This window comes from Rhinopithecus roxellana, chromosome 2 (assembly GCF_007565055.1).
Source record: "Rhinopithecus roxellana isolate Shanxi Qingling chromosome 2, ASM756505v1, whole genome shotgun sequence".
Classification (NCBI taxonomy): Eukaryota; Metazoa; Chordata; class Mammalia; order Primates; family Cercopithecidae; genus Rhinopithecus; species Rhinopithecus roxellana.
In genome coordinates this window covers 50,395,121-50,417,168 of record NC_044550.1, presented here as the reverse complement: position 1 = coordinate 50,417,168, position 22,048 = coordinate 50,395,121, and the positions used below count along the sequence as shown (strand labels likewise).

At 36.7% G+C, this 22,048-nt stretch overlaps 1 protein-coding gene across 2 annotated transcripts in view; it reads right to left on the bottom strand.

Moving 5' to 3' along the window:
- The window catches only part of WDFY3 (WD repeat and FYVE domain containing 3), a 312,187-nt gene that overhangs the window by 190,867 nt on the left and 99,272 nt on the right, over positions 1 to 22,048 (bottom strand). The window lies entirely within an intron of this gene.

Genomic DNA, 22,048 nt, shown 5'->3' with positions numbered 1-22,048 from the left:
TCCCAACACTACTTATTACGGAGACTATCTTTCACCATTCCATGTTCTCAGCACCCTTGTTGAAGATCAGCTGACTGTCAATGCACGGATTTATTTCTCATGTCTCTATTCCATTTCATTGGTCTATATGTCTGTTTTTATGCCAGTACGACACTATTAAGATTACTGTAGCTTTGTAATATATTTTGGTATCAGAAAATATGATACTTTCAGTTTTTTTCTTCTTGTTCAAGACTGCTATGGCTATTTGGGTTCTTTTGTGGTTCCACAAGATTTTTTTTTTTTTCTATTTCTGTAAAGAATGCTATAGGAGGCCAGGTGCAGTGGCTGATGCCTGCAATCCCAGCACTTTTGGGGGACGAGGTGGGTGGATCACCTGAGGTCAGCAATTCGAGATGGACCTGGCCAACATGGTGAAATCCCGTCTCTACTAAAAATACAAAAACTTAGCCAGGTGTGGCACACACCGGTAGTCCCAGCTACTCAGAAGGCCGAGGCAGGGAATTGCTTGAGCCTGGGAGGCGGAGGTTGCAGTAAGCCAAGATGGCACCACCGCACTCCAGCCTGGGTGAAAGAGTAAGACTCCATCACGAAAAAAAAAAAAAATGCTACTGGAATTTTTGATAAGGATTACGCTTAATCTACAGATCATTTTGAGTAGTATGAACATTGCAACAACATTAACTCTACCAATTCATGAACAAAAGAAATCTTTTTATTTATCAATGTTTTCTTTAATGTCCTTCATCAACGCTTTATTGAAGTGTACAAGTCTTTCACTTCTTCGATTAAGTTTATTTCTATGAATTGCATTTTTTTCTGTTGCTATTGCAAATGGGATTGCTTCCTACCTTTAAGAGAAGCCCCCAAGATAAGAACTCACTCAAAGTACGATAGCGAAAAAGAACTTGGATGAGAATCCAGGCCTTCCAACTCCCAGTTAAGTGGCCTTCACCAGGCTTACTTATATTGAGGTATCAATTTTAAATTATAAAATCCTTGGAAACTGTGACTCTAGTTAGCATGTTTATTTATTTAGCATCAGGTAACAATCAGAATGTGAAAATAATCTTTTTTGAGTTTTCTGAAACACATAAATCTGTTGTTTTTTTTTCTTTTGAAACTAGTTCTCACTCTTACACCCAGGCTGGAGTGCATTGGTGCAATCACCGTGTTCACTGCAGCCTCGAACTCCCGGGCTCAAGTGATTCTCCCAACTCAGCCTCTCTAGTAGCTGGGATGACAGGCGTGCACCACCATGCCTGTCTAATTTTCGTATTTTTTGTAGAGACAGGGTTTCGTTTGTCCTGTTGCCCAGGCTGGTCTCAAATTCCTGAGCTGAAGCGATCCGCCTGCCTCAGTCTCCCAAAGTGCTGGGATTACAGGCATGAGCCACCACATCTGGCCTCAACTTTCATTTTCATTTGAAAAATACACATGATCACATTATGACAAATATTATCGCACTATATATAACCAAGCTATTGCAATATGGTTATTTAATATTTTATCAGATACAAAAGGATACACACCAAACAATCAAAAGTAGCAAAGATTCTCTCCTTGACCAAACTCTAGTTAGGCTCTTCTGAACTCTCTTCTCAACCAGGCTTGGCTTTTGGCCTTCAGTGTTTGTCTCTACATTGTCCAGTTAAAAATCTGCTAAGTCAGTTTAGCCAGAATCCCCATTCTAATATCTGATTGGGTGGCCACATCTCCCACAATCCTCCAGGTAATGGATGTCTGATCACCCTGGCCTGCCTTCAGCAAGAATCTTGTTAGGTCAGTTTAACCAGAAGCCCCAGTGTTTCCTCTTAGTAATTTTCTATCCACTGACTGCCCCCTGCACCCCAACACTGCTACTTGGCTATAACATGCCTACCTTTCCTCGTTCTTTTCCAAGTTGAGCCCAATCTCTCCCTTTCACTGCAAAACCCCACTGGAATGATCCCTACATCTATCATGATGGTCTTGAATAAAGTCTGACTTATTGTTCTTTTACAAATGCCAGAGACCAGGCACAATAGCTCATACCTGAAATTCCAACACTTTGGGAGGCCCAGGAAGGCAGATCCTTTAACCTCAAGCGTTTGAGACCAGTTTGGGACACATGGCAAAACCTCGCCTCTACAAAAAATACAAAAATTGGCTAGGCATGGTGCTGTATGCCTGTATTCCCAGATACTAGGGAGGCTGAGATGAGGGGATCGCTTGGGTCTGGGGACATAAAGTCTGCAGTGAGCCGTAAGCATGCCACTGTACTCCAGCCTGGGTTACAGAGTGAGTGAGACCCTGTCTCAAAAACAAGTGCCAGAATAAATAATTTTTTTAACAGGAGCTCAGTGGGTTTACTGGTACTTCTCAATTACTCAGATAATTTCAATGATGGGGAAAAAAAATCAGATTCCTCCTTTGCTCCTAATGTACCAAGTAACACTTAAGCATATCAGTTTTCTGAACCACGGTGGGACAGGATAATAGGTAATAGGGTCTGCAGACAGGGCATCTAAGGACAATTTGTGTTGACTTCCTAAAGCTGAATCAAAGTTACACACCAAGGTCCGGGGGCAAGAGATCTAAGGCCAATTCGTGCTGACTTCCCAAAGCTGGATCAAAAGGAAAACACCTGGATCTGGAACTTCCAAAAGCTAAACCATAAGGAAATACCCCATCTCCCCAGGCCCGAGAAGCAAAGGATCAAAGGCTACTCTCCCTAACCCTTCCCTTTCCACCATGTCTTAGATGGAAGGGGAAAGTGCCCTGGATGGGCTGCGGGCCAAGCTCAGGCCATTCCTTCATCCGCAGAGGGCACCAACTCACCGCAGCCTTTAATTATCCATGGACCAAATCCTTCATCCAGATAAGGGGTAGCTGATAGGACCTCAAAAGGAAGACTTAAAACCCAGAAAACTTTGTAACCAGGCCCTTGAGCCGCTTGCTTGGGCACACTCCCACCCTGTAAAGTGCTTTCTCGCTTAAATAAATCCCTGCTTTTGCTGCTTCATTCCTTCATTACTTGTGCTTCACTGCATGTGCATTTTGTCCAGTTCTTTGTAGAAAATGTCAAGGACCTGGACATCTCACACTTCAGGCCTGCTCTCTGGTAACCATAGCTTTGGCTACATTTAAATGTTTACATTTAAAACATAATTCAGAACAAGAAGTAACATGTCTAAAATACTCTTCAGCAGTGAAAGAGTAGAAAGAATAGGCACTTATCAAACCTTTACAAACATGCCCATATAATAAATCAGGTAACTTCAGGAGAAAGGCTCTAAATACCCTTGAATCTTGAGTTTCTTTCGTCTATAAAATCTTTCCTCATCAACTTTTCGTAAAACTTAAATAACATCATTTCTGTAATATGCCAAGCATACTAGTTACATTCAATAAATGTTATCTTTTCTTCCTTCACCTTGATCATGAAACATTTAATTTTTTATATGCATTTTTAGTTATTTAAACAAGCAAAGCAAAGGAAATACTATAAGCCCTTATAGTACTATGTTTCACAGACTTGCAAAATGACACAAAAAATTAAGGAATAATTTATTTTTTAGTTGGATGTAGAATAAGAGGTTTACAAAGCAATAAAGAAAAGATATGCAAAATAAGGAGGACAAGCCACAGAAGAATGTTTTTGCTTAATTTTAATGTTAGTAAGGGTTTTCAAAATATTTATAAAGATTATTGTGTGTAAGAACTGACTTTCTAATACAAACCCTATTTGGTTTCATAAGAAAAAATAATGTTAGGACTGCCAGCAGGGGGTTATTTAAATAACAATGAGATAATTACTGCAATAAACCCAGATAGTATTTCTTAATCTAATCTCTTATGTTAATAAGAGAAAACCACTTTAAACTTGCTCACCCAAAATCATTTAAACAGTTTTCCATTACTTAAATCATAGATGGGTATAGATCAAGTAAATAGGCTAAATTTTTAAAATATATTTGTCAAGTAACTAGCTGCATTTGAGTAGCTCTGCTAAAAGCTTAAAATAACTTTCCTAACTCTTTAATTATATAAGCAAAGAAATAAAACAGACTCGCTACATTCAATAAATGTAATGTAAGCTCACATGGCTAAGTGAAATCTTACAGTTTCATCAGAGAATTATAAGCAATTACTGAGGTTTTTCTTTTTTCTTCTTCTTAATCTTTCTGGAAAATCCTATTTTTCCTTACACTTTGAAAAGTAAAGGCAAACTTCTTATACTTTTGAAGGATAAAGGCAAAACTCAGATGCTCCCAACAAACAGGGTATATAAACCAGCAATCTAATATGTATAGTAAAAAACAAACAAACAAAAACAAGTTCTAGATATAGTCCTGAATTTGAATTTAAAATTTCTACCTTCTGAAGCATTAAATTTTTTGTCTGTCAAGGAGAATCACTATCATATTTTAGCCCAGACTATGAGATATTACAAGATTAGTCCAGTCTATGGACCCATCATACGATATATACATCGAGCCACACAATTTCTCACATTTCTTTAAACATTTTTTGGTGTGCTTAATTCTTTTCATACAGAAAAACATATTCCAAAGCCAAAAGCAACTCACCTCCATTTAAGAATACTTCAGTTACATATAATTTACAACAGCAACTGTTGAAATCTCCCTGCTACCTTTCTGGAACCCTTCCTACTACAGCTCCCACTGCTATCTTGGGAGCAGAAATTGCAACCACTAATAGAAGCCCTAAAGGTAGATTTATCTTAATAGTTAAAAGGCAGTTAGGTTACTTGGTATGATTAATAAAGTCTAATTCAATTATATTATGGAATAAATAAACATTTGAAGGCTGATCTGAGATCCCGAGCATTCTCTGAGTTTTTATACATATTATGCTAAAATTTTGTATAAAAGACATGCAAAAGGATTATTATAACAGAATACTTCTATAAAATGTGACTGCATAATACTGACAAGTTGTGCATTCTACATATGTTTGCTAACCTATAGTTCAGGTCATTTAGCTCGGTAATCACTGCCCACTATCCTCAGTGGAAGGCACAGTATAGGGAGAGTGAGCTCAGGAATGAGATGCACTTCAGCTGACCTAAAACTTACACAGATATATCCCAGATCTTGGCATCATTAGGAATTTATTTCTGACATTTCAAATTCCAAAATCTCACTCTGAGATAATCTTTTAATCCATTCCCCTTTCTCATCACTGAATCTGTGGTCTTCACTAGAATCATTTATCCCTTGACTTCTCCCCAGAGGTGAGGCCATATTTAATTCTCATCAGCATCTTCACGCCCCCTGCATTCCTGGCCTATACACCTTCTCAACATGTATTCATACTTCCAAGAATCCAGCCACATCATTTCTTCTTTTCTAATTTTGGGTTGCTGGGTGCTACAGAGAAAATTCTATAATTCTGTAGACTGGTTATAATATAGTTATTATTTTATACTTCTTTCCACAAATAAAAACTAATAATTCCAAATAGATTAAAGATTTGCATGTAAACAAACAATAAAATATTAGCAGCAAATATAAAAAGAATACTTATACTTTAGGGTAAATCTTTAAAAGGGAAAAAAAGACAGACTTATCGCCAAAAATACCACAAAGTTAAAAGATAAGCAACAAATAGGCAAAAAATATTTGCAGTCCTTCCAGCAAAGTATTAATAATTAGGATATCCATAGAACTCAGACTCAACCACCCTACAGCAAAGTAGACAGGGAATACAAATACACTACTCCGAGTAAAAACACTACACAACACAACATATATGAAGAGGTACTTAAAATCACTAATCCAAGAAATGCAAATAAAAACAAAGTACAATTTTTTGATCATTAATTTGGTAAAACTAATAGGATTTCTATTCATAGACAGTAAGAAGTACTAAGTAAAATGGAAATTACTACACATATAAATCAACAAGAAGTTATCCTGTAGAAATATTCACACAGATCACAAAGATGTCATACAATGTAAATTACCACATTATGTTATTATAATCATTTTCAATAGTGAAAAAACTGGAAACAATCTAGTCCTCTAACAGATCAATAGGTAATTCATGGTACATCCATGTCATGGAATAAATAAAAAACAAAATAAGGGATTTAGCACCAAAATGTCAAGAGTTTTGAAGTCATCTCCTGTTCTTACGTAAGAAGCCACTGGATAAACTAACTCAAAGACTTTTCTTGGACCCATCAAAGAACTGAGGTCACAGGGCAAACAAACCCCGGAAATCCAGAGTCACAGCTAAAATTAGCCTACCTGGATCAGAGGTCTCTGCAGTCATGAACTGGTAGGAACACCTCAATGGTAACTGGGACAAATTGGTGGCAGGTGAAAGTGGATTAGCATGAGAGGGAGAAATGCCAGGACCACAAATTTCCAGGGTTCCAATCACAGTAGGTTTTCACGGCGAAGATCTGAGAAAGATCCCCTCCCTGGCTCTACCAGAGGAGGGGAAGAATGAGTAATCATTGTGAAATGCTCTCAGAGTATTCTCCATAACAAAGGCCTACACTGCAGGAAGAAAGATTTTATCAGAGCCTTGTCTTTCCTGGGGGAAGGGCATTTCTTCCCCTCCAGTCCCTTTAGCCTTCTGGTCTCACCTGAGATCCAGGTAGAGGGGGCAAAGAAAGAATAAAGGAAGCAAAGCCCAGGGGAAACACTTGGAAGGTCACAGCCCAGAGTCCAAGTCCACTAAAACACTGATACTTAGTAATAAGATTATAAAACATTTTCCCTTCCTCCATACTTTCACCATACCAACAGGGCTCTTAAAAAAAAAAAAAAAATCAAAAGGAAATGCTAGAAATCAAAAGCACTCTAACAGATAGAAGAATGCTTTGATAGGCTCAACAGCAGATGGATACTGCTGAGTAAAGAGTCAGTGAGTTGAAGACAGGTCAATAGAAACTTCCAGAAAGAGAAGAGAGAAGGGAAAAACAGCATATTTAAAGTAATAATGACAAAGAACTTTGAGAACTTTGCAAAATTAATGACAAACACCAAACCACAGATACAGGAATCTCAGAGAATGCAAACATGATAATTACCTAAAAGACTACATGTAGGCATATTATATTCAAACTGCAGTAAATCAAACATAAAGAGAAAATCATGGAAGCATGATGAGGTAGGGGGATAACAGGGAGGGAAAATTGTATCAATAAAGGAACAAGGATAAACGTTTTAGTGGGCTTCTCATCTAAAACATACAAGCAAGAAGAGAAGGAATGAAACAGTTTAAGCATTAGGAGAAAAGCCCACCAATCTAATATACCAAATTCCCACCCATGAAATTCCTAGGAATTCTATATCTAATGAAATTATCCTTTAAAAATGAAGAAAGAATAAAGACTTCCTCAAATAATCAAAAACTGAAAGAACTTGTTGTGAGGAGATATTCTCTGCAAGAAATGTTAAAAGTTCTTCAGAAAGAAGAAAAATAATATGGGTCAGTAAATTATATCTATATTAATGAAAGGAAGAACACTGGATAAGGAATAAATGAAGGTAACATGACATTTTTATCCTTTTTTTTTTCTTTTTTCGAGACAAGATCTCACTCTGTTACCAGGGCTGGAGTGCAGACACGATCCTGGCTCACTGCAGCCTCAACCTCCTGTGTTCATGTGATCCTCCCACCTCAGCCTCCCAAGTAGTTGGGACTACAGGAGCATACCACCACAGCCAGTTAATTTTTGTATTTTCTGTAGAGATGGGTATTTGCCATGTTTCCCAGGCTGGTCTCAAACTCCTGGCTCAAGTGATCTGCTCACCTCAGCCTCCCAAAGTGTGAGGATTACAGGTGTAATCCTCATGCCTAGCTTTTAAATATTCCTAATTGATCTAAAAGATAACTGATTGTTTAAAAATAGCAATAATGTGTTGGATGATTATAGCTTATGAATAAATAAGATAAATGAGGCAATATCACAAGGGAGAGGAGGGAGAAGCTGGTAATGCTAGTGCAAGAAACTTGCAGTATACCTCAGTGATAAAAAGTGTCATATGAAGGCAGATTAAGATAAGTAAAAAGTGAATGTTGGCATCTAGGGCAACCATTAAGTTTAATATGCTGCCAGGTGCAGTGGCTCATGCCTGAAATCCCAGCAATTTGGTAGGCCGAGGCGGGCAGATCACGAGCTCAGGAGATTGAGACTATCCTGGCCAACATGATGAAACCCCATCTCTACTAAAAATATAAAAATTAGCCAGGCATGGTGGTGGGCGCCTGTAGCCCCAGCTACTTGGGAGGCTGAGGCAGAAGTATCACTTGAACCCTGGAGGCAGAGGTTGCAGTGAGCTGAGATTGACGCTGCACTCCAGCCTGGTGACAGAGGGAGACTCCGTGTCAAAACAAACAAACAAACAAACATTAGCTGGGTGTGGTGGTGGGCGCCTGTAATCCCAGCTACTCGGGAGGCTGAGACAGGAGAATCACTTGAACCCAGGAGGCAGAGGTTATAGTGAGCCAAGATCAGGCCACTGCACTCCAGCCTAGGCAACAGAGCAAGACTCTGTCTCAAACAAACAAACAAACAAAAAACAAGTTTAATATGCTAAGATAGGGGATTAAAAGAAATCATATAAAATGCTCAGTTAAAACCTGAGCAAGAAAAGAGGGGAGTAAGGAACGAAGAACAAATGCAACAAATAGAACACAGTTACAAACATGACAGATATTTATCCTACTAAATCAATAATCACTATAAATGTGAGTGGTCTAAATACACCAATTAAAGGACAGAGAATGTCAGAGGGGATTAAAAACTCAAATCCCATAGACAATATAGTATCTATATGAATGTAAATTTAAACATAAATAATCAGATAGGTTAAAGGTAAACAGATGGAGAGAAATACGCCACACTAACTCTAATCAAAAGAAAGCTGGATTCTATTGACTTACCCTTGAAATATAAAAGATTTTTTAAAAAGCAGGATGGAGTAGCTAAATTAATTTTACACAATGTAGTCTTTTGAATAAGAAAATAATATCAGGGATAAAGAGAGGCATTATATACCGACAAAGGGATCATTTCTCCAAGAAGACATAACAATCCTTAATGTGTATAAGTCTAAAAGGAATATAAAAATATGTAGAGCAAAACCTGAACTGAAGGGAGAAAGAGACAAAATGATTATTAGAGTTTGAGACAGCACTCATACATTAATTGATAAATCAAGCATGCAGGAAATCAATACATATACAGTTTACCTGAACAGCCCTATCATTAAACTAGATCTACAGTTGACACTGATAGGATACTTGATCCAACAACAGCAGAATACACATTCTTCTCAAATTCACGTGAAACATTCACCAAGACAGACCACATTCTGTGCTATAAACACACCTTCACAAATTTAAAAGGACAGAAATCATGTAAAGTATGCTCCCAGGCCACAATGGAATTAAAAGGGAAATTTGGAAATTAAACAACACATTTCCAAATAAACATATGGTCCAAAGACTTGTCAAGAGAAACTGAAACACATTTTGAACTAAATGAAAATACAACTTATCAACATGCATAAAATGCAGCAAAAGCTGTTCTTTGAGGGAAAAAATTTCCTCAAAGCACTAAATGTACACATTATAAAAGAAGAAAGATCTGAGGATTAATAAACTACACTTCTACCTTAGGAAACTAGAAAAAGAAAAGTAGTTTAAGCTTAAAGAAAGCAGAAAAAAATAATCAAAATTAGGGCAGAAATTATTGTAATTGAAAAAAAGATAACAACAGAGAAAATCAATAAAACCAAATGCTTGCTCTTTGAAATGATCAGTAAACTTAGTCTAAATCTCATTAACACATGACTGGTGTCCCGTTCTTTTTTTTTTTTTTTTTTTTTTTTGAGACAGGGTCTCATTCTGTAACCCATGCTGGACTGCAGTGGCATGATCAGGGCTCAGTGTAGCCTCAACCTCCTGTACTTACATAATTCTCCTATCTTGGCCTCCCTAGTACCTGGGGCTACAGGCATGCACCACCACACCTGGCTAATTTTTGTATTTTTTGTAGAGATGGAGTTTCGCCATGTTGCCCAGGATGTTCTCGCACTACTGGACTCAAGCAATTCACCTGCCTCGGCCTCACAAAATGCTGGGATTACAGGTGTGGGCCACCGCTCTGGGCCTGGTGTCCTGCTCTTAAAGCTCCTAAGTTATCTTCCGAAAAACCAAGCAGAGGCCAGGCGCGGTGGTTCATGCCTGTAAACCCAGCACTTTGGGAGGCCGAAGCAGGTGGATCACCTGGGGTCAGGAGTTCGAGACCAGCCTGGCCAACATGGTGAAACCCTGCCTCTACTAAAAATATAAAAATTAGCTGGGCGTGGCAGCACACACCTGTAACCCCAGCTACTGGGGAGGCTGAGGCAGGAGAATTGCTTGAGCCCAGGAGGCAGAGGTTTCAGTGAGCCAAGATCGTGCCAATGCACTCTAGCCTGGCTGACAGAGCAAGACTCTGTCTCAAAAACAAACAAACAAACAAAAACGAAACCACAAAGCCGGTACATACCATTTTTCTGATTTAAAACCTTTGTTGATTCCCTATTGTCTAAGAATAAATTAAAATACAATTTTCAGCATCATTTACCAGTAAGCCACCTCTTTCACTCTAAATTCTGCCACACTGAAAGTATCTCCCAGACTGTTAGGCCCTTTCAGTCCTCTATGTATTATGTATATTGTTTTCTCTGCTACCGATGCCGTCCATCCTTTGCTTTTCCAAGTAGCCTAAAACTCAGCTCTAAGGTCACCTTCTCAGAGAAGTCTTCCCCAAATCTCCAGGCAGAGTTCGTTGTTCAGCTTTTAGCCTACCATGAAACTTTAGTTATAAAGTCATGCATTGCTTAACGACAGGTATACGCTCTGAGAAGTGCACTGTTAGGCGATTTTGTCCTTGTGCAAACATCAGAAAGTGTACGTACACAAACCTAGAAGGTATAGCCTACTACAAACCTAGACTATACGGTATAGCCTACTACAAATCTAGGCTATACAGTATAGCCTATTGCTCCTAGGTACAAACCTGTACAGCATGTTGCTGTACTGAATACTATAGGCAACTGTAACACAATGGTATTTGTATATCTAAACACAGAAAATGGCCTGTAATTCCAGCACTTTGGGAGTCCGAGGCGGGCAGATCAAGGGGTCAGGAGTTTGAGACCAGCCTGGCCAACGTGGTGAAATCCCGTCTCTACTAAAAATACAAAAATTAGCCAGGCATGGTGGCACGCGCCTGTAGTCCCAACTACTCGGGGTCTCAGGCAGGAGAATTGCTTGAACCCAGGAGGTGGAAGTTGCAGTGAGCCGAGATTGTGCCACTGCACTCCAGCCTGGGCTACCAAGCAAGACTCTGCCTCAAAAAAACAAAAACAAAAACAAACCCACAAACACACACACACAGAAAACATACAATAAAAATACCGTAGAAAGATAAAAAATGGTACACCTGCATAGGGCACTTGTTACGAATGGAGCTTGCAACACTGCAGTTGCTCTGGGTGAGTCAGTGAGTAAGTGGTGAATGAATGTGAAGGCCTAGGACATCTGAATATATCGTAGACTTTATAAACACTGTGCACTGAGGTTACACTAAATTTATAACAAATATTTTTCTTTCTTCAATAATAAATTAACTTCAGCTTACTGAAATTCTTTTACTTTATGAACTTTCAAACTTTCAAATTTTTAAAAAACTTTTGGACTTTTTTAGAATAATAAGTAGCTTAAAACACAAACACATTGTACAGTGGTACAAAAATATTTTCTTTCTTTATATCATTCTATGAGCATTTTTATATTTCAATTTTCTTCCAACTTTTAAAACAGTTTTGTTAAAAAAGACACAAACACACACATTAGCCAAGGCTTGCACAGGGCCAAGATTATCAATATCACTGTCTTCCTCCTCCACATCTTGTCTCACTGGAAGGTCTTCAGGGACAATAACCATATGGAGCTGTTATCTCCTATGATAACAATGCCTTCTTCTGAGTACCTCCTGAAGGATCTATCTGAATCTGTCTTCCAGTTAATTTTCTTTTTATAAGTGAGAGTACACTCTAAAATAAAAATTAAAAGTATAGTATAGTAACTACATAAACCAGTAACATGGTAATTTATTATCATGTATTACATGATTTATATACATGTGTTATGTACTATACATAATTGTATGTGCTATACTTTCATACAACTGGCAGCACAGAAGGCTTGTTTACACCAGCATCACCAGGAACATGTGAGTTGTGCTTTGTGCTATGGTATTACAACACTTATGACATCACTAGGTGACAAGAATTTTTCCAGCTTCATTATAGTCTCTGGGAACACCATCATATATGTAGTCTGTTGTTGACTAACATATTATTATGCACTGTATGACTGTAGTCTGTTACAGAATATTCATCATTAAGAGAGACAGTAAAACATATTAGTTACAGAGGCTTCCCAATTAATTGTATCACTTACTAACTGTTTAACCTCAAGTCAGATACATTCTGTGTGTAAGATTTCTCATCTGGAAAAAAAGAAGAATTATTAGAACCTAACTCATAGTGTTATTTGTAGAAAGTAGGTAATTTATTACATGGAAAGCACTTAGATTAGTATTTGGCACAAGTGCTCAGTAAGAGACAGCTATTATTACTGTTATTCTACTGTAATGTACATTTACCAGTAAATGATTATTCCCATTAGCAATAATTTTCTCAATAATGAAAACCAAATCTTATTTAAGTTTGTATCCTTAGTTCATAGTAAGTGGTTGGTGAAATAATTATACATTAAAAAAAAAAAACAAAACTTATATAGAGTTATATTCTGGTAAGTGACAGCACTAGATTTTCTGCTCAGATATTCTGAGTTCCGGGTGTGTATTTTACTATTCCTCACAAAAACTTAAACATAATACAACATAAAAACATGCTTAAACTTACAATTTATGTATCCTAGTCCTCATCCTAAAGAAAGCTTTTGCAGGACATCTTACATATCTCCTGATAAAAAATTACATTAATCATTAATCATTTGTTCTAAATTGAAAAGATACCAACTTGCTTAAATAAATTTCATGCTATTAAATTATCAATATCTTGCATCAAACTATAAATTCCTTGAAAGAAGGCTGTGCTCTCCAAATCCTTTAACACATAGCTAAGTATCTGGTACACAGTAGAATTGAAGGAATATATGTATGAGTGATTCTCAAAAGTACAAATTTTAAGGCTCTTTATTATCTAGTCACTGCATAGGCCTGACCTTCTTCATGCCCCACTATTGTACTTTAAGCAGAGCAGTCTACTGCAGGCCTTCTTGCTCTGCCTGCACACACCCTGAGCCCTCTCCTGGGAGCTCTCCGCCTCTGGCTCTTCTACATCCAGATGATTATGAATCATCCTTTAAATCTCAGCTCAACTGTCCCTCTTCTAAGAATCTTTCCAGCTTTCTTTTGTTATTGTTTTTCTCATTTTGTTGCCCAGGCTGGAGTGCAGTTGCATGATCAGGGCTTATTGCAGCCTCCATCTCCTGGGCTCAAACCATCCTCTTATCTCAGACTCCGAGTTAATTGTTTTATTTTTTATAGAGATGGGGTCTCACTATGTTGCCCAGGCTGGTCTCCAATTCCAGGCCTCAAGTGATCCTTCTACCTCGGCTTCCCAAAGAGTTGGAATTAAAGGTGTGAGCCTGTGCCTGGCTGAAAGCATTCCTGAATCTCCCAGTTTGATAGATGCCTCCCATTCTTGGTTCCCATAGCATCTTGTGTACATCTTTATCATAGCATTTATCACATCATGTAACTGTTGTTTTGATTGTCTTTGTCAACACCAGACAATGTAAGATTATGGAAGGCAAAGGTCATATCTTACTCAACTTTTTTTTCCTGAATACCTGACATGGTACCTGACAAATAAGAAACAGAAAAAAGAAAGATTCATAAATGAGTAAATGGTGCTGAATAAGAGTTTAGAAGATAAATGATTTAGAGGCAGCTCAAGGATTAGTTAAGGTGATTTAAAATAGGCCAAAGGGGCAAACTTTTTCTTTAAATTTCTTATCTGTTTATTTTAAAACAAGAAAACTTAGAAGACAACTTTGATTTTATGGTTTAAAATCAATTATATAGCTTAAAAAATGACCATTTTTGTTAAGATCATTGGGTACCCCATAAGGTACTTTTAAAAACATGTTCAGTTAAAACTGATATAAATTCAGAAAATAAGAACTATTTAAGAGAAGGCAAGGGCAGAAGGAAAAAAATTACTAATAGAGAGTTGGGTTTGGGTGGTAAACAGATGATGACAAAACAAAAGGCAATAAGCCAGAACCTTCCACTGGAAATTCATGCACCAACAACATACTGAGAACAAGCAACATCTCAAAGAGGAAAACAGCTCACTAGTATCATAACAAATCATGACTGCATGGGGCTGGAATATATGTTAAGACCTGAAAGTGATGAAAGGAAAATGACAAATGCAAAAGATTGTGTAGAATTACATTGGTAAAACCTCACAAATGAAAAAAATATGAATAAGGTAATGACATCAACAAAAATAATAATGGTAAAATAGATGTTTGCTTCTTCACAGATTATACTATTGATTAACTAGGATGAGGAGTTTTATTGTGAGTTATTTTATATTGTTCACAAAATATCAAAATTTATACATCCAAATGAATTTTGCTCTTTGAATTAGTTATGTTGGAAAGCTATGTATGCATAATGATGTGCACATGGTTTGAAATGCTTTAAAAAATTTCTCTCTACAAAATGCTTTAAGAGCATTGTGTAAACTACATCTAAAAATCAGTATCATCATATATCATGTGTTACAAAAAATGGAATTTCCCAGTATACTCATATGCTTTAGTTTCAAAACTTCCTCAAAATATCTTCTGTTACTAAATATCAAATCCATTTAAAAGATTGAAAATTCACCACTAATAATCAAAAGGCTGCACTGCACACTCTGTGTTTGCATCCCCAACTATAATAGCAATTGCTGAAATTTAATTCCTTAAGTGTCTACTATATATAAGGAACTAAGGGAATGCCGACTCCAGTTTTTACTCTGTCAATAATGTGGCTATATTCATTTTTCTAAAATTTCAAACACATCGGAGTACAACTTTCCCTAAAAGTGACAAAAATGGCTGCAATGGGCTAGAGACAAAACCTTTGCAAGGTATGAAAAGGCTGCTCAAAATCTGGTGTGTCCCTAATTTTGAAGCTGTATCTTCTGCCCTAATCCTCCCCTCATCCCATGTTCATACCACATCACCTATCTGCTGCTCTGTGGACACACCATGCAATTTCAAACCCTTGAAGCTTCTCCCAGATGGTCTTTGTTTGAAATGACAGATTTTTCTACTGCATGCAGTAGAAAATGAACTATCATAGGTAGTTCATGACTGTACTTAATCTTCAAGCAATGTGAACACAGCTATATAGTAGTAACCTGATCACTGATTCAAAGAAATATTTATCAACTCACTCCCAACCCACTTGAATTTCTCTCTGTTCCAGCCATGACTAGCTCTACTTTCAGCAGCTTATATTCACTATGTTCTTGTCACCACAGCAACTGAAGGCATTACTTTGAAAAGTAAGACTTTAAAAATGTTTAGAAGAAAATGTTGGAAAATACAACCTCAGGTTAAGGAAGAAATGTCTTAAAGTGAAACAAAACAAAAATTATGCATACACACACACACACACAAAATCGACCTCATCAAAATTAACTTCTGTACATCAAAATTAAAAAAAGTAAACATAAGCTAGAAATTAGGAGAGAAATACTTGCAACATCCATAATGAACAAAAAAGCATTACATTCAAAATATGTAAAGAATGCCTTCAAGTCAATGAGAGAAAGGCAAACAACCCAATAGAAAAATGGACAAAAGACAAATAGGCATTTCACAGAAAAGGAAACATGAATGGCCACAAGAATATGAAAAGCTACAAAACCTCGTTAGTCATAAATGAAATGCAAATTAACATAACAACAGATTAACATTTGTGTTAGGCAGAATAATGGCCCCTAAAGACGTCTCTACTACATCCGAATCTCTAGAACCTGTACCTTACATTATGTGGCCAAAACGACATTGCAAATGTGATTAAGTAAAGGGCCTTGCAATGGGGAGATTATTCTGTATTATTTGAGCAAGCCTGACATAATCCCAAAGAAGGAGTCAGGAGAGAGAAGGAGATGTGACCAGGAAGCAGAGGTTGGGAGTGATATGGCCATGAGCCAGTAATGTGGGTACCACTGCAAGATGAAAAAGGCAAGGAACAGATTCTCCCCTAGAGCCTCTGGAAAGAATGCAGCTCTATGAACACCTTGATTTTAGCCCTGCAAGACCAGCTTTGGACTTCTGACCTCCAGAACTGTAACATAATAAGTTTGTATTATTTCAAGTCACTAAGAACATGGTGATTTGTTAAAAGATCAATAGGAAATCAATATACTATTGTATATCAAAAATCAAATGTGACAATATCAAATTAGTAAAGATATGAACAAATTGGTTACAAATTTTAGGCAACAGTGTTTATGGATCGGCATTATCTGGTTGGAATTATCTAGTAAAACTGACCATATACAGATCACACGAATCAGCAATTCCACTTAGGTATATACCCTAGAGAAACTCACATATATGTAGAAGGAGATGTATAAAGTAATGTCCATAAGCAACATCGATTAAATTGTAAAAATCTGAAAATAATTAAAGTGTTTGTCAATAAGGAACCATATACATATATATTTTTGGAGATAGAGTCTTGCTCTGTTACCCAGGCTGGCGTGCAGTGGCAGGATCTTGGCTCACTGCAACCTCTGCCTCCTGGGTTCAAGCAATTCTCCTGCCTCAGCCTCTCCAGTGGCTGGGGTTACAGGCATGCACCACCATGCCCAGCTAATTCTTTCTATTTTTCTTTTTAGTACAGATGGGGTTTCGCTATGTTGGCCAGGCTAGTCTTGAACTCCTGACCTTAAGTGATCTGCTCTCCTTGGCCTCCCAGTGTGCCGGGATTACAGGTATGACCCACTGTGCCCGGCCTGATGGTTAAGTCTTACTGAACTTCTTCAACTGTTTGTCATATACACACTCAATTGATAGTTTTCAATTTAGCCTTACTCAAGATTTGTATTTAATAGCCTTGTTCAAGATTTATAATTTTTTACCATACATATACATCAATTGCTAAATATTACATCATATACTTTTATTTTAATCCCTCTATTTCAATCTGTGTATTATTCTCTTCATTCACAGACTGCATGGGAACATGAGAATCATTTGTGGTTATCTGATAGCAAATAACATATCTCTCTGTGAATTATTTTCTTAAATCTAAAAAATAAGAAAGAAAAATATTACCCTTGCTTCACCTCAAATATACCATAAAGATAAACAAATTAAGCAATACTGTTATTTCTGAAAGTACTTTGCAAGAAAGACAGCCATATCTTAGGAAAATCCTCTTCTTTTCAACAAATCTTTTTCTCAGTTTGTCAAATTACATTCCTTTTATTTTGAGGGCTGAATTCAAATGTCTTTGTTTTCCAGGAAACAGCCTAATGGCCTCTAACTAGAACATGATCTTTACAATCATAAAAAAAAAAAAAAAATTGTTAAGCTAGGTGCAGTGGCTCACGCCTGTAATCCCAACACTTTGAGAGGGTGAGTCAGGCTGATGGCTTGAGCTCAGGAATTCGAGACCAGCCTGGGAAACATGGCAAGATCCCATCTCCACTCAAAATACAAAAAAATAGCCAGGCATGATGTACATCTGAAGTCCCAGGTTGAGGTAAGAGGATCGCTTGAGCCCAAGGGATGCGTGGAGGATGCAGTGAGCTGAGATTGCACCACTGTACTCCAGCCTGGGTGGCAGAGCAAGACCCTGTCTCAAAAAAAAAAAAAAAAAAAAAAAAGATTATTAAGATCTATTTATCTGTTTCTGTTTTAAACTATGTACATTTGTACGGAGGTATTTATACTCAAGTATAAGGACATGAGAAACATTATCTCATGCAATCTTCAAAACATTGTTAGTAAGTAGTATGAATGGGACTTGAAGTCATGCCTTTTGACAGCTCTTTGCTCTCCGTAAGAATGCCTGTTACACCTGTGCCATCATCTCATATCCGCTCATCCCAAATTCACATATAATCCTCATCACCTAGAAAAACAAGCACTGAGTATCTACATCAAGGCTCTCAGTCAACAGCCAATATTCTAGTTTGGTCCCATTTGAGGCTATTTCTCGACATACCACAGGTATAATAAAAGCATGTTAGGATTTGTGGAGAGTATCTCCAAAAAGTGCACAGCTCCACTACCACTCCTGGAAGATGAATCTGATGTGAGGTCAGTAATCTGTTTCTTTATATTCAACTTTTAGTAGTTGGCAGAGCACCTGACACACTGAAGATGCTTAATGAATGGATGGATAAATGGATGGATAGAATGAGGCAGAGAATCTTCCTGCTGACACACCTAACTTATCTTCTCCACAAATTCTTCTATTCAAATTATTTTAAATTATATGTATATATAATCTGCTCTTTATTCACTTTTTAGGGATATACACATTAAAAAGATTAGGAAACTTATGAAATTCTTAAACATACTTTAAAATAAAAGGTGACCATAATGTGACTATCAGGGACACAAAAATTACTTGTTAGTAGATTTATACCCTTTGTTAATCAGAGTATTATTGTTTCCCTTACAATTTTTTATTTTTATTTTTTGAGACATAGTGTCACTCTGTCACCCAGGATGGTGTGCATGGCATGATGAGAGCTCACTGATCAGAGCTCACTGAAGCCTTGACATCCTAGGCTCAAGTGATCTCCCACCTCAGCCTCCTGAGTAGCTGGGACTCATTTTTTCAGTTTTTGTAGAGTTGGGGTCTCACCACCTTGCCCAGGTTGGTGCCAAACTCTGGGGTACAGCGATACTCCCACCTCAGCCTCCCAAAGTGCTGGGATTATGGGCATGAGCCACCACGCCTAGCCTCCCTTATAATTTTTGCATTAGTCTACAAATGAAATATAAAACTGTATTTATATTCTCATGACTGGGGGATACATTCTCAATAAAGGAGTTGAAGAGTGGAGGGGTAGACGTAAAGGAGAGCAAACAACTACGTGTCTCTGTCCTTCCAACATATCAAAACGTAAGAATGATTACTACCAATAGGTGGCATGTCTTAATTACATCATTTCACTGCTGATCACATGTAATCTATTTTTAAAAATGCCTTTGGGGAAGAATCAGAAGAGAAATGTTATTCTTAAATCAGTTAGCTATTTAATATATTGTGTATATCTATCTGAAACAATGACAATATTTGAAATATGTGGCTTCTCTAATTTCTGGGGAAATAAGTAACTAAAGTGAATAATTCTGCAACGTGTAAATCAGTTTACCATATTTTTTTCTTGGTAAGTCTCATCATCTTCTTAGAAGGGATGCAATGTAATAAAATATAAAATACTACCTTGAATAAACTGGCACAAAACCCCTCTGGCAGTGAGGAACTATTTCCTAGGCTTATTTATTTTTATAACATTCTCTAATAAGACCTAACTCTCATTATTTTGAAGAACAATCTAAAAAAGTAATGCCTTTTATATCATTACTGAAGGATCAAGCATACCTAGCTGTTATTTTCATTTTACTTGTCTCCTTTTACATTTTACAATTAACACCTAAAGGAGCTGGGGAAAAGGGAAAGACTATACAACTGAAATCCTCTAGTTGAAATATTTGCTAGGAGGTTTAGCATTTGGAGATTAAGTTTCTAATCTACTTATTCTATTTCCAATATCTAGGCTTTTGAGTTCAGTGGCTTAAACTGAAAATACAAACTACATGAAATAAATGTTTCATATAAAGACCAAACTACCTTTAAGAAGCAGACATAACATTCTATTTAATGATTGAAATAAAATATACATGTATGTGGTGTCTCAAAATTACATGCTAAAAATTACAATTTGAGTTGAGAATATTTTTCAGGTAGGGAACAAAGAATGCAAAGATTTGGGACTCAAAAAGCTATAGATTACTTTTTAGTTTTTCTTTCTTTGTGAAATTACACAAAACAAAGTCATTCTATGGTTAAAACTGAGTCACTCCAAGACATTTAGTTGATTTGGGTTTATGCATATATTTATGTTCCTAGTAGAACATACACTAAATCATTCAAAAATATTGAGAGCTATACCAATGTTGATTACTTAAAATATTTGGACTTGTTTTTAAAAGCAACCTATTTCTAATGTGAAACTTACTATTGATCTAGGTTTTTTAAAAAATATTCACTTGCTTTTAGTTTTTGACTGATTTAAAAGTTTTCATACCATTTAATATACACTTAGAGTATATATACACTTATACTCTCAGACTTCAGACGAGATAACAACTCATTTAATTTCAAATCCAGATGTCTCCTGAAAAGCAAAATCTAACATTTAAATAACATGGGGAAAAAAAGAGACCCTGAAGAAATTACATTTAATTATAATTAAAGAAACTGATCAAGAATTTACAATACATACATCTCAAGGATCATAATGGTTACTAGTTAAGAGTGTTAAGCATAATTTAAATGTACTTAGGAAACATAACAGGTAACAATGATCATGAAACTTGAAAATTAAACTATATAATTTTTAGACTTTGAAAAGAATCTTCTACCAAACCATGGTAATAAAATCAGTGGCAGAATGATGTAAGAACAAACTGACCAAAGTAGAGGTGAGAAATCTCAGAGGTAGATCCATATATCTAATCAGAACCAAACATGTGATAGTTGTCACAGAAAAGGGTATATAACAATCACGTAGATGGTACTGAGAAACTAACTCACTAATTTTAGAATACAATTAAACTAGACCCCTCCCTAAAGCCACATACAGAGGTGGGCTCAAAATGGATTAAAGATCCAAATATGAAAGGTAAACTATAAAGCTAATAGAAGAATAAACATATTCTTTGTTGTTGGTGGTGTTTGAGATGAAGTCTTACTCTGTCACCCAGGCTGGAATGCAATTCCATGATCTCGGCTCACTGCAACCTCCACCTCCTGAGTTCAAGCAATTCTCCTGTCTCAGCCTCCTGAGTAGCTGGGATTACAGACGTGTACCACCATGCCTGGGTAATTTTTTGTGTGTTTTTGTAGAGATGGGGTTCCACCATGTTGGCCAGGCTGGTCTTGAACTCCTGACCTCAAGTGATTCACCAGCCTTAGCCTCCCAAAGTACTGGGATTACAGGAGTGAGTCACCAAGCCCGGCAAATATATATATATATTTTCTTATGAATCAAGTAAGAACTCTAAAAGGATAAATTCAAAATCACTTACCATATATAAAAATAAAATGATGAACGTAATTACTTCAAAATTAAATATTTTGGCTTGGAAAGGAACACTGTAAACCAACAAAAAAAGACAGAACACAATAGAAGATATTTAAAATATCTAAAACTGATAAGAATTAGAATATAGAATTTACAAATAATACTAAAAAAAAAAAAAAGAAAAAGAAAAACACAGCAATCCCACTGAAAAAAAAAGGCAAAAAATATGAATAAGCAATCTGGAAGGTCATCAAACACAGAGGTGTTTAAATTTAATTAGTATTCAGAGAAATGCACATTGAAAGAAAATGCCACTTTGCACCTAATAGACTAGCAACAATCAGAAAGCTGGAAAATGCTGTGTCCTTAGACATGTGGACAGAAACTACATACATGACTAGTGAGAAAATGAACTGGATCTAAAGGGCAATTTTGCATCACTTGGAATCTTGCACTCCTCTTCTGTATCTACACTCTGAAGAAATTCTCTCATTGGCAGGAATTTTTTGGAAGCTACTTAAGAGGTCCATCACTGAGCAAAAGAATAGGCAAACCAAAGTTGATATACAACTATATATAGTTATTTAAAAGTATATATTTCAGATCCATTTAAGTTGGACACATCTTAGAAACACAGTGATGGGTAAAAAAAAATT